Genomic DNA, 13810 nt, shown 5'->3' on the forward strand with positions numbered 1-13810 from the left:
CAGACAGTGAACTGTGTGGGTACAAAAAGGTTTAGGTTCAAGTTCTTCCGATTTACTTCCAGCACTGTTGTGAGGATTAAATGAGACAATGGATGAGGTGTTCAATGTAGTCTTGAGAGTGCTAAGTCGTTTCAGTCGTGTCCAACTTTTTGCAACCCCATGGACTATAGCCCACCAGGCTTCTCTGTCCATGAGATTCTCCAGGCAAGAACACTGGAGTGAGTTGCAATGCCTGTCTCCAGGGAATCTTCCCAACCCAGAGACTGAACTCACATCTCTTCCATCTCCTGCATTGGCAGGCAGAAATACTCAGTAATAGTTACCATTAGTAGCATTATTTTCCAGTCCAGCCCCCATTTCTCCTGCCAGTTTGCTAGTACGTAAAATGATTTCACCTTCAGAATTGTTTTCTCATGACCTAAGGCTTTATCCCTCTTTAAAATGCAAACACAGGAAGAAAGGGCTCACCAAATCTAATCAGGTATTTACACCTCAGTTTATAAAATCCTAAACAGGAATCCTGGAAGCTTAGAATATAAGCTTTACTAAGCCCTCAGAGAAATGGCTCCATGCATCATTAAGCTGTCTGAAGGACCCTTGCACATCTCCAGTCCATGTAAGACTAAGGACCATAACGCTAGGTCCAGAACCCCTGAATTTCCCCCTTTCAATCTGGTGTCAGGCTGGTCCCATCTAGTAAGATGCTGTTACCTCCTTGGTGTTTGTGTTTGTCTAAGTTTTTCCAGAGAAACAGAAGCAGAAAGAAATCTTTCTTTCTTCCTTTCTTTGTTCCTTCCTTCCTTCTTCTTTCTTCATATCTATCTATCTAAATGGAGTTTATCATGAGGAATTGGCTCACAAGATTACGGAGGCTGAGAAGACCCATGATCTTCCATCTGCAAGCTGGAGACCCAGCCAAGTTGGTGGAGTAATTCAGTTGGACTCTGAAGGCCTGAGACCCAGGTGAGCTGATGATATAAATCTCAGTCTGGGGACTTGAGATGATGAGTTGAGATGTCTGAGCTCTAGCAACAAGGCAAGGGAAAAAGGGACAAATTCCATCTGTTTCTGCTTTTTGTTCTACTCAGACCCCCAGTGGATGGGATGAAGCTCAACCACGTGGAGGAGGGCCATCTACTGAGTCCACCAATTCAAATGGTTAATCTCATCTGGAAACATCCTCACAGACACATCTAGAAATAATGTTTGGTCTGGACACCTCAGTCAAGTTGGTACATTAAACTAACCATCACTCCAAGTCATAGAGAGGAACTGAGGATTTGCAGGTAGAAGAGAGATGGGTCATCATTTCTAGAGGAAGAACCCGTCTTGCTCTTGAAATCACACACTACTGATCAGGCCTCTTATGTTAGGAGGTTAGTAATCTGCCTCAGTTTACCCAAAGTACCTACACTCAGTCGTCTCTTCTGCAGGTTTCCAGACCATGTCAACAGGCTCTAGACCTGGAGAGCCCAGCCCAGGCTGTCCCTTAGAGTCAACAGGGCAGCTTTAGAAAAAATCTAAACCAGGTCTGCCCTTGTGGACACTGCCCATTCGACCCTCAACCAGCTGAACCAGAATGCTATGGTGAGGCCCAAGCACCGCTCTTTCACCAAAGTTGCCCAAGTGATGGCTGATGTACAACTTGAGAAACAGTACTCCAGATCAGTGCTACTTAAACTTTAGCTGCATAGATATCATCCAGAGGACTTACTAAAACACAGATTTGGGATTTCACTCCCCAGAGATTCTGATTCGGTGTGTCTGAGTTGGGGCTTGAAAATGAGTACTTCTAAAATGCTCCCAGGTGATGTTAATGCTACGTATTAGTTTCTGAGGGCTGCCATAACAAAGGATCACAGACCTGGAGACTTAAACAACAGAAATTTATTTTCTCACAGTTCTGGAGTCTAGAAGTCCAAGATCAAGGTATCAAACAGGGTTGGTTTTTTCTGAGGCCTCACTTCTTGCCTTATAGACAGCAGCCTTCTTTCTCCCTGTACCTTCACAAGTCTCCCCTCTGTGCATGTCTGTGTCCAAACTCCTTAAAAGGACACCAGTCATATAGGATTAGGGCATATACTAATGACCTCATTTTAATTTATCTCTTTAAATACCCTACCTCCAAATATGGTCACATTCTAAGGTCTTGGCAGGGGATAGACACAATTTAGCCCCTCACATTCTGTCTACTGAGTGTGTGAACCCCACACTTTCAGTAGCAAGGCTCTAAATTACACAGATCACAGAAATAGTATGTGTTCACCAGGTAATATAAGGTATAAGTGTTAATAGCTCAGTCATGTCCGACTCTTTGTGACCCCATGGACTGTAGCCTTCCAGGCATGAATTTACATTCCAAAAAGATAAAACAAAAATAAACAAGTGGGACCAGCTCAGCCTCAAATGCTTCTGCACAGCAAAAGAAACAATCAGCTGTGTAAAAAGGCAATCTAGAGAATGGAAGAAAATATTTGTAAACTGTATATCTGAAAAGGGGTTAATCTGGTAAGGGATTAATCTCTAAAATATGTTTAAAAACTCCTACAACTTCATTGTTTTAACTCGTCTCCATAGGTTTGATACACATGGAGTGGTTCTCTTTTTTTTCCCCAACTTTTTACTCTGTATTGGGGTATAGCTGATTAACAATATTGTGATGGTTTTAGGCAGCACCTGAGAGTCACAGATAAGGCTGGCAGGCTGGGGTTCTTCAGCATCTACATTACTGAAACAAATGTAAGAAGTTAGCTGAAAAATGGCTGTTTCAAAGCCTCTTCCTGCTGCAGCAAGTTGTAAGAACTGCATGGGAAATGGCAGACCATAGCTACAGCCTGCCTCCTATTTCTGCAAAGTAACTCTCAAGGAAAAGAAAATCACAGCCCAGGAATCAGACTGATTCTTACATAGCCAGGACAAAGCCTTTTTAAATCAGTTGCTGTTGTTTAGCTCCTTGGAAGTTTTTCATGTTGAAAAAAAGAAAATCCTTGGATGTTAAGTAGACATATTGTGGTGATCATTTTGCAATATATACAAATATCAAATAATTATATGTGCTCTTGAAACTAATAGGCTTAGTCAAAGCTATGGTTTTTCCAGTAGTCATGTACGGATGTGAGAGTTGGACCATAAAGAAGGCTGAACGCCAAAGAATTAATGCTGTTGAGCTGTGGTGTTGGAGAAGACTCTTGAGAGTCCCTTGGACTGCAAGGAGATCAAACCAGTCAATCCTAAGGCAAATCAATCCTGAATATTCATCGGATGGATTGTTGCTGAAGCTGAAGCTCCAATACTTTGGCTGCCTGGTGCGAAGAGCTGACTCATTGGAAAAGACCTTGACGCTGGGAAAGACTGAAGGCAAAAGGAGAAGAGGGAAGCAGAGGATGAGATGGTTAGATAGCATCACCGACTCAATGAACATGAATTTGAGCAAACTCCGGGAGATAGTGGAGGACAGAGGTGCCTGGTGCGTTGCAGTCCATGAAGTCAGAAAGAATGGGACAGAACTTAATGAACAACAACAACAACTAGTATAATGTAAATTTTCTTAAAAAAAAAAAGTAACACCTCAATTTTCTTTTCTTTTTTTTACATTTGAATAGAAAATTTATTATTTTCATTTTCCAAGTGTTTTCTTTTTCTATCAGGGGAAAAAAAAATCTTAAGGACAGTTGTCACTTGCTGCCAAATCGAGGGTAGTGTTTCTCTGGTGGTTTAGTCTCTAAGTTGTGTCTGACTCTTGTAAAACCCCATGGACTGTAGCCTGCCAGGCTCCTCTGTCCATGGGATTCTCCAGGCAAGAATACTGGAGTGGGTTGCCATTTCTTTCTCCCTCAATTTTCTTAAAAAAAATTTTAAAAGATTACATTCCACACACACACAAAAGTGTTTTTTTGATAATCAGATAAAATGAATTGCAGCTTGAAGGGAACAAAACGAACTTCTAATGTTTTTAAGACACATATGAAATTCAGTGGGGCAGGCTGAGGGCTGCATTCAGCTGTGGAAATGCATGGTAAGCAAATTTGATTCTTGTGCATCTAAAATGTTAGAAAGGAAAAACTTCTCTACTCTGAGGTTTAGTGTCTGTGAGCCTGTGAATTAAACGACACAAGAGAAAAAGGCTTATTTGTATGCAAATGAAAACCAACAAAAGAAGCAGTTGGTTCTTCAACTGGTTTAAGTTAGAGGTTTATAGACTTAGCAGGGACAAGGGAGGGGGGAAAAGGCTTTATGAGAAGACAAATAGGTTTCTTTGGGAAAGACAAGTGGGTTTTCAGGAGAACAAATGGGATACGACATTTGTAATAATGTTTGTTTATGGAGGTGCAGTAGTCTTTCTGCCTTCAGAGCCGCACAGGAGATTCATGGCAGCCTCATTTCCCAGAAGCTACTGCTTTTAGTCAGATAAGGGAAGCTCTGAGAAGGTTTCTTTCCGCATCTGCTGAATCTCAAAGATCTTCAGTTTAAAAAAATCTTTGTATCAACTCTAGGTCCCAACAATGGTAGTATGATACAGAAGTACTGTCTTGCTGCCTAAGGAAGTGACTTGTAAACTGTTCTCTCTCCTGGCAGAGTCCTTTTAGCTGGCAAGCTGTGGTCTTCTTCATGCTCAGCGTCAGCAGAACTATGGTTATTTGAAGACATCTGGAATTCTATTTGTAATTTTAGCATGAATTATATTGTTATTCTGACATGCCTGCATGCTCAGTTGTTCGGTTGTGTCTGACTCTTTGAAACTATTCTGACATACGCTATTTCTATAATTTGAAAGGTTTTATAAATCCTATAAAATACTATTCAAGTCACGATATTGCTAAAACTAAGCCTTGAAAAACACAGCTATAAGTCAAAAACTACAGAATAAAAGTTATATATGATAAAATGGTATTTATAAGGTCATCGACCAAATTAATACTATGCTATTAAGGCTTCCCAGGCAGCGCTAGTGGCAAAGAACCCTCCTGCCAATGCAGGAGACATAAGAGACGTAAGTTTGATACCTGGGTCAGACAGATCCCCTAGAGGAGAGCATTGGAACCCACTCCAGTATCCTTGACTGGAGAATCCCATGGACAGGGGAGCTTGGCGGGCTACAGTCGATAGGGTTGCAAAGAGTCGGACATGACTGAAGTGACTTAGCACACATTAAGAGATAGCCTTGTGGGAAATTTTTTAAATATTGCTTAAAAATTAAAAGGAACATTAAGGTAAAAATGTGCTGCAATAGGTACAGATTTTTGTACTCTAGGAATGAACTCCTCATACACTATTCCTTTGGGAAATAAACTTGACCTATGAGAGAACTACAAAAGCTTGTTCCTTGAGTAAAATATGGACAAAAACTAAGACATCATTTAGTTTGTGAGTAAAGAATCAATTCAATGGCAAGTGTTTATGTAGAAGAGCTAGAAATTTTACAAACGTCTAAAAACTGTAGGGCAGTTAATCCTGTGAAATCATGGCAACTATGAAATAATTCATCTTTAAAATTATGACAAGATTAGAGATGATAAGTATGTGAACTCTGGTTGTACATGGAAATAGATCTCTGAAATAATGTTGACTGAAAACAATTAGAATTAAAAATAGTACAGTTATTTCAACTATGGACAAAATACAAGCTTGCCTACTGGCAAAGATGGGGACTTAATTTAAACCTATGTAAATGGTGCTTATATTTACAAGGGCCTTATTTTCTCCTGAGTTGTGTTAATGATAAAAGTCAATTGGAGAGGTAGACAATTAGGGGAGGGGAAGGGAGGAAGGATGATCTGATAGAGCACAGGGGATTTTTAGGGGAATGAAACTATTCTGCATGATACTGTAACAGTGGATGTGTGTTATTATATATTTGTCAGAATCCGTAGGCTACACAACACAAAGAGAGAACCCTAATTTAAACAATGGACTTTACTTAATAATAATGTATCAGTATTGGCTCATCAATTGCAACAACTGTACCACATTAATACAAGATATTGGGCTTCCCTGGTGACTCAGACAGTAAACAATCTGCCCACAATGCAGGAGACCTGGGTTTGATCCCTGGGTCAGGAAGATCCCCTGGAGAAGGAAATGGCTACCCACGCCAGTATTCTTGCCTAGAGAATTCCATAGACAGAGGAGCTTGGCAGGCTACAGTGCTTGGGGTTGCAAAGAGTTGGACATGACTGAGCTTAGCAGGAGAAATTGTGGGGTGGGGAGTAGCGGTGAGGAAGTATATGGGAACTCTGCACTTTCTGCTCAATTTATCTGAAAATGCAAAACTGACCCCCTGTTAATAAAGTATGTTAATTAAAGAAAAGAGGTAAATTGGTGGATAAAGAGATTGCTGAGTCTTGGGGAAATCTTGAATCATCAAAACTAAAACATGCTTTCAGTTCTTTGTTTATTTAGCCTAAAGGCGCATTGTTTATTTTGCAAGGGCATAGTTGGCTGCCGTCTATGGGGTCGCACAGAGTCGGACACGACTGAAGTGACTTAGCATAGCATAGCAAGGATTAAGAACAAAATGAGAGCAATAGAATGTCTTGCTCCCATTGCCAAAAGAAACTTTCTCATTTGGGTGACTATTATGAACATTGAATCAATCTATTCAGAGGAACAAATTTTACCCTTTATAGGATAAGTTCCAAATCTTCTTCAGTTGATTTGGTAAGAAAACACTGTATCTTAGCAATTCTCACTACAGGATTCACCATATCAGCAAACATATTTGAAGGTGTTGAACAAAGTGCTTTTCTGTTAGTATCTTGTTGATCAGCAATCTCACTTCATCAGAACACAGCTTTTGCTCAGGGGAGAACCAGTTCTGTAATCCTTTCTCTGTAGTGGAAACTCCATAATGCTGGAGAATTCAAACTCATTCTCACAATCAGACCTCAGTCTCCTCCAGCCCTGGAGCCACTTACCCACTCCCCGCTCTGGCCACTCACCACCTTCTCTGCCTTGAATCCTGGGCATAAACTCAGGTCTACGAAACAAACAAAACCCCAGGTCTTTATTCTAACTCAGCTTGCTTTCTGACCTCAAGCCTTACTATGCTGAGCTGGTGGAAAAACAGCCTCCTGAATGCCGAGGAACGCTGGAATGCCAAGGAACCTCTGAATGCCAAGACGCTGAGTGGTGGGAATGGGGTGAGGTGGGGAGGATCCTCTGGGCCTTGGCCCATGCAAGTTACTGCTTAGACATGTCATCTCTCTCCACAAGTTCCTTACAGGTCTTCCCGCTTTCTGCTGGTTTCCCTTGTGACTGGTGTGTGGGAGTCTTTGGCAGGGCTACCTCTGATCCTATCTGTCTCGACAGCCATCTTCCCTCTGGGATTGTTTGCCTGAGCAGTGACTGTGCTGCAAAGTCATGACTGTAACACACAGTGGTGCTGTGTGCGAAGTCGCTTCAGTCGTGTCCGACTCTTTGAGACCCTATAAGTTGTAGCCCACCAAGCTCCTCTATCCATGGGATTCTCCAGGCATCTCTTCCAGGGGATCTTCCTGACTCAGGGATGGAAGCCGTGTCTCCCGCAGTGGCAGGCAGATTCTTTACCACTAGCACCACCTGGGAACCCTGCTGCAAAGTCAGGCACAGATCTTTTCAGCTCCTGGAATCCACCACCTCTCATTTTTCCCTCTTGACTCCCACCTGTTAAAAACACCTCCAGTCTGGGTGAAAGGTTGTTGTTGAATCACGTGAATACACCGGGATTCTTGGCCCCCGGAGGAGAAGAATTCAATCCAGGGCCAGAGACGAGGCTTGATCGCTCAGAGCTTTTGTGTAATAAAGTTTTATTAAAGTATAAAGGAGATAGAGAAAGCTTCTGACATAGGCATCAGAAGGGGGCAGAAAGAGTACCCGCTTGCTAGTGTTAGCAGTGAAATTATATACTCTCCAATGAATCCAAAGAATGTCTGGAGGTTGTAAAGACCTCATCAGACCTACTCCCATAATTTACATTTTAAGGTAACACTGTCCTCAGGCAAGATACATCCTTGTAAAGACCAGGTCTACTCCCATAATTTACATTTTAAGATAACAGAAGGTTGAATCCAAAGACTGTCCTTAGGCAGGGTCCATTATTGTTATATAATCCTAAGGAATGTGGAGAAAGAAAAAAAGTTTGTCCTTTCTTCCTCCTTGAGAATTCCAGACCCCTATCTCCTTGGGGACCCCTAGACTCCCTATCAACCTGCCTAGGAACTGACTCTCTCATGGGGATGACATGGATTCTCTTTCTTTAATTTTTTCTGCAGCGCCCCCCACCCCCAGGATTCCCTAAACGATTACATTTTTGGAATAAGAAGCAAAAATACTTTCAAACTGTATGTTTCCTCCCATGAGCAACCCTTCCTCAAGGCAATGAGGCCAGAGCCCACTGTGATGGATGGAAGGGAAAGGAGCCCTAAGAGAGAAAAAGGAAGAAATCCATATTTGAAAATATTATTTGGCCACATATTTTATTTGCACGGAGGCTCATCTCTGTTAATGTATTTTAGGCTGTCTGATAGCGTGACTGGTTTTCTTATGTCCTCCCCAGCACCTATGGAGTGAGAAGGTATGCTCCTGACGACCTCTGGTTGTTCTTCCTTTGACCTTGCCCAGCTTTGAAGCTAGCTCAGAAGTGCCTCTGTGGGGCAGTGATGGTCACATCCTGGCCACTAAATCCTAAGATTTCCCTTCCTAGTCATTGCCAACAATTACATTTTTGGCCACCTTTGGAGACACTGGATACCTCTGAACACAGTTCACCAGATCAGGTGGATTTTTAAAACTGTTTTTCAGTCAATGGAAAGGCTTGAGTCCAAATCATTAAGAGAATGGTGAATGTAACAACCACATTACTATGGCAAGGGAAGGGAAGGGGTGGAAACCTTACTACATTGCGTTTCCTACCCCTAAATGCCACAGTGCTTCCCCAGCAACCTCACATCGAATACTCTTCTAAGCTGAGGCACCAGAGGCCTGTCTTAAAATGTAAATGTGCTCTTTGGTGATGCTCTTAGATGACGTCTGTCTGATACTCGGCAGAGAGGAAACCCTGAAGGAATGAGACACTGGACAAGGAAGTTTTAATGGGAGAAAGTGAGAGGGAGGAAGGAAAAGGCCACAGCGCCCCACCCTATCCCCGCACCCACCATGGGAGACTAGGGCAAGAAATGGAATGGGAAAGGGTCTCAGAAACCAGCCCAGAGGTTTGTAACTTTGTCCAGGATTAGTAGGCCCTGCATCTGTGGAAAGGGCATTGTGTGAATCCATCAGCTTTCTTTTCTGTGAGTTGTCCAATGACAGCTTTATTCATTTTCTGATCAACTCCTTAGGGAGCCTGCCGCTATGTGTGAAAGTGAAAGTCACTCAGTCGTGTCTGACTCTTTGCGATCCCATGGACTGCAGCCCACCAGGCTCCTCTGTCCATGTAATTCTCCAGGCAAGAATATTGGAGTGGGTTGCCATTCTCTTCTCCAGGGGATCTTCCCAACCCAGGAATCGAACCCCAGTCTCTTGCATTGCAGGCAGATTCTTTACCATCTGAGTCACCAGGGAAGCCCCTGCTGCTGTGCATATTGAGTGGTATTTAGCTCCCCAGGGTTTTGGCTGTGTGGGCTGGAGTCCCAGGGCTCTGGGTGGCTCCCCCTGGCAGGTACCATGATGATAGAGAAAGGGGAATAAGCTCTTCTCTGCTCCAATTAGAAGGCTATGGCATCCCACTCCAGTACTCTTGCCTGGAAAATCCCATGGATGGAGGAGCCTGGAGGGCTGCAGTCCATGGGGTCGCTAGGAGTCGGAGACGACTGAGCGACTTCCCTTTCACTTTTCACTTTCATGCATTGGAGAAGGAAATGGCAACCTACTCCAGTGTTCTTGCCTGGAGAATCCCAGGGACGGGGGAGCCTGGTGGGCTGCTGTCTATGGGGTCGCACAGAGTCGGACACGACTGAAGTGACTTAGCAACAACTTAGCAACTGCTCCAATCACTCACTTCTCCTCTCCTGCTTTCACCACCTAGGGCTGATGGAATTCTCCATGCCCTCCCCCGCCCCTCGAAACCCTGAAACTTGTCAAGGCCATTAACTGTTTTTTCAACTATATCAATTTAAGAATTTTTTATTCAGATGTAACTGACATCTAAAGTTATATTAGTTTCAGTTTCAGTTGTACAACATAATGATTTGTTATTTGTATGAAACGTGGAGGCGGGGTGTTGAGCAGCCTGTCTAGTGAGAGTGGTCCTGGCCTTATTCATCCCTACATCCCCATGCCCAGCCCTGTGTCTGCCAACTGGGGGCCATCCCCTCAATGTTTACTGTATTGAAATGAGCTGCATTTAGTCCGTGTTTGTGGAATTTGGGTGTACCTCACCAAGCTTTTTAATATCCTCTAATAAGTCACAGATTCTAAAAAAGATAAATTAATTTTACTGAGTGACTCAGATGGTTCTAATTCCTTGTCTTTGCTTTTCTAATTGTTCTCCATGCTCCTCAAGCATCAAGGAGTGCAGTGGACAAAGGAGCAGAAAGTGAAGGAAAAGACCCCTTATTATCTTCAGACCAGACAGTCATGCGCTTTTATGGAATAAGTATTTTATACCAAGACTGGACAACAAAGTGGACTCCTGATAAGAAGAGATGAAAGGAATGACCTAGTTGGCCAGGGCAGGAATACCAAAGGCTCTCTTTCCTCTGGCCAGCTGCTCAGCTCCTGGAAGCAAAACAACCCTTCTGTCTGGAATTTGTGTTAGACCTGACCCTGCCGTGGCTTTTCTCCCTGACTGTGTAAGGCAAGTTCCCTGCTTAATATCCTTGTTTAGACTCAGTTAAATTCATAAACAGGAACTCTTAGGTTGCTGCTATTTTGAAACTTTCTGGGCTTTTGAAGATGATCTATGACTGGGACTTCCCTGGTGGTCCAGTGGCTAAAACTTTGTGCTCCCACTGTAGGGTGCTGGGGTTCAATCCCTGGTCAGGGAACTAGATCCCGCACGCGGCAACTAAAGACTCTGCATGCCGCAACTTAGACGGAGGAAAGCCAAATTGAAAAAAAAAAATGCAGATGGTCTATGACTGATTTATTAATTACCAAACCTCTGTTCTTGTTTCATTAACTCAACCCTCATAGCTCCCAATTATTGGTCCAAATGGAGTAACCTAGTTGAGATGCAATTGAATTATTTAAACTTGCAATAGATTTTAAATGGTTGCTGTTTGACCTTGTGGTATATATGTGGCAAACTGTTTTCTTAACGTGATAAATGTGATAAAGGAGATTTGAAATCAAGACTGTCTTGGGAATGTGTTGTATGGTCATTTTATTTATATTGCATATTACTTGGATAATGAAGTTATTTGCCTAACCTTATTTTGTTTAGACAGATATTATAACTACTTGTATTCTGTAACCTCATGCCAATTTGAAGGTACTGCAAACAGTCATGGGTAAGAGGAAGAAGGGAAGAGATAAACTGGTTGAGGGCTTTGAATGAGTGTTTCAGAAATATGGGTACTATTGATCTAAAATTAGTTATTTATATTTTATTTTTATTACATAGCATATATTAATATGTAAATCTATTTACATGTATTAAATTTAATGTATTATATTAATATACAGTACATTAATATATTGTGAACATATGCTTAATTTATTAATAGATACATTACTTTACATTTACTATATTAATATATAATATAACATATAATGTATGTCATATTCAGGGCTTCCCAGGTGGCTCAGTGGTAAGGAATCCATGTGCCAATACAGAAAGCACAGGTTTGATCCCTGGGTTGGGAAGATCCCCTGGAGGAGGAAACGGCAACCCACTCAAGTATTCTTGCCTGGCGGGCTACAGTCCATGAGGGTCACAAACAGCTAGACATGACTGAGCGACTGAGCATGTTACATTAAATATAAATTATATATATATATATGGCTGGAAATCCCTTTAGTAAATAAAACAACTTGTGCCGTGATGGCTCAATGAATACCATTTGCTTAAGCACCTGAATTCCAGTTGCCAGATTGTGCTGGTGGTTAAGAACCCTCCTGCCAATGCGGGAGATACAACAGAAGTGGGTTCAACCCCAGGGTTGGGAATATGCCCCAGAGTAGGAAATGGCAACCCACTCTGGTATTTTTGCCTGGAGAATCCCATGGACAGAGGAGCCTGGCGAGCTACAGTCCATAGGGTCACAAAGTATGTGACTGAAGTGACTGAGCACTTCAGAGGCAGGAGTACTTTGCTGCCAGGGCTTTAGTTTGGTTGATCATTTTTCCTTGTTTTGCCTTTGCAGAAAGTCAAATTATGAGTTATCTATTGCTGTGTAATAAACTACCCTACAACTCAGTGCCTTCAAATAATAAGTGTTTATTATCTCAGTTTCTGTGGGTCTGGAATCTGGGTGCAGCTTAGGTGGGTGCTGTAGCTCCAGGCTGGCTGTTGACTGGAAACTTCCCTCAGTTCTTGGCATGTGGGCCTCTCCACAGGCAGCAGGATCCCTCAGAGTGAGTAAGAGTGAGCAAAAGAGAGTAAGCAGCAGTCTTTCTGTCACCCAATCTTGGAAGTGACACCCAATCACTTTTGTCATGGGTACCACTCTTGTGGAACCCCGTACCCCTGACTGGGTACGGGGTTCCACAAAAGTATGAATCTCAGGTGTAGGGATTTGGAGCCATCTCAGATGCTGCCTGGATGAGATGGCTGGATGGCATCACTGACTCAATGGACGTGAGTCTGAGTGAACTCCGGGAGTTGGTGATGGATGGGGAGGCCTTGCGTGCTGCAGTTCATGGGGTCGCAAAGAGTCAGACACGACTGAGTGACTGAACTGACCTGAACAGATGCTGCCTGCCCCAGCTAAAGAGAAAAAAATGACTACGTTTATAAAAATTAGTGTCACTTAAATATGATACCAAATACACAAGTAATCAAAGAAAAATAGGTAAATTGGACTTCATCTAAAAATGTTTATGCATCAGAGGACACTATTGAGAAAGTGAAAAGACAATCCATAGAGTGGGAGAACATATTTCTAAAACCATGTATGGAATAAAGATCCAATAGCCAAAATATATAAAAAGCTCTTATAGCTCAACAATTAAAAAACAAAACCAAATAACCATTTTAAAAATAGGCAAAGGATTTAGATAGACGTTTCTCTAAATATGGTATTCAAATGACCAATATGTGTATGAAAAATGCTCAGCAAGTTATTCACCAGGAAAATGCAAATCAAATCACAATGAGTACCACTTCATAGGCACTATATATTATTTTAAATGGAGAACAATAAATGTTGACAGCAATACGGAAAAACTGGAATCCTCACACGCTGAAGTATAAAACGGTGCAGCCACTGTGGACACAGTTTGGCAGTTCCTCCAAAGGTAAATACAGAATTACTGTATGACTCAGTCATGCCACGTCTAGGTGTGTCTTCACTCATGAGAAATGAAAATATACATATACACACACACAAAAAAAAAACTTGTACATGAATGATCGTAGAAGCAATATTCATAATCATTGGAAATAATGCACACGTCCATCAACTGATGAATGTATACCCATGGAATGTTATTCAGTCATAAAAAGGAATGAAGCACTGATACACGCAACATGAATGAACCTTGACAACATTATACTAACTGAAAAGACTGACACCAAGGCCACATACTGTGTGATTCCATTTATATGAAATGTCCAGAACAGGTAAATCTACAAAGAGAAAAAACAGATTAAATGGTTGCCAGGGGCTTGGAGGAAGGGGCAATAGGGGCTGTCTGTTAATAGATACAGTGTCTACAGTGATGAAAATGTTCT

The 13810-nt window shown here is 42.1% G+C and overlaps 1 long non-coding RNA gene and 1 pseudogene across 1 annotated transcript; one reads left to right on the plus strand and one right to left on the minus strand.

The window, feature by feature from the left end:
• The window catches only part of LOC129657896 (40S ribosomal protein S11-like), a 62718-nt pseudogene that overhangs the window by 41758 nt on the left and 7150 nt on the right, over positions 1 to 13810 (minus strand).
• On the plus strand, positions 317 to 11248 carry LOC129657897 (uncharacterized). Its single transcript, XR_008717152.1, has 3 exons — positions 317 to 616; positions 738 to 963; positions 10478 to 11248. It is a non-coding gene; the product is annotated as an uncharacterized LOC129657897 (long non-coding RNA).

Source organism: Bubalus kerabau, chromosome 7 (genome assembly GCF_029407905.1).
Source record: "Bubalus kerabau isolate K-KA32 ecotype Philippines breed swamp buffalo chromosome 7, PCC_UOA_SB_1v2, whole genome shotgun sequence".
Taxonomy (NCBI): Eukaryota; Metazoa; Chordata; class Mammalia; order Artiodactyla; family Bovidae; genus Bubalus; species Bubalus kerabau.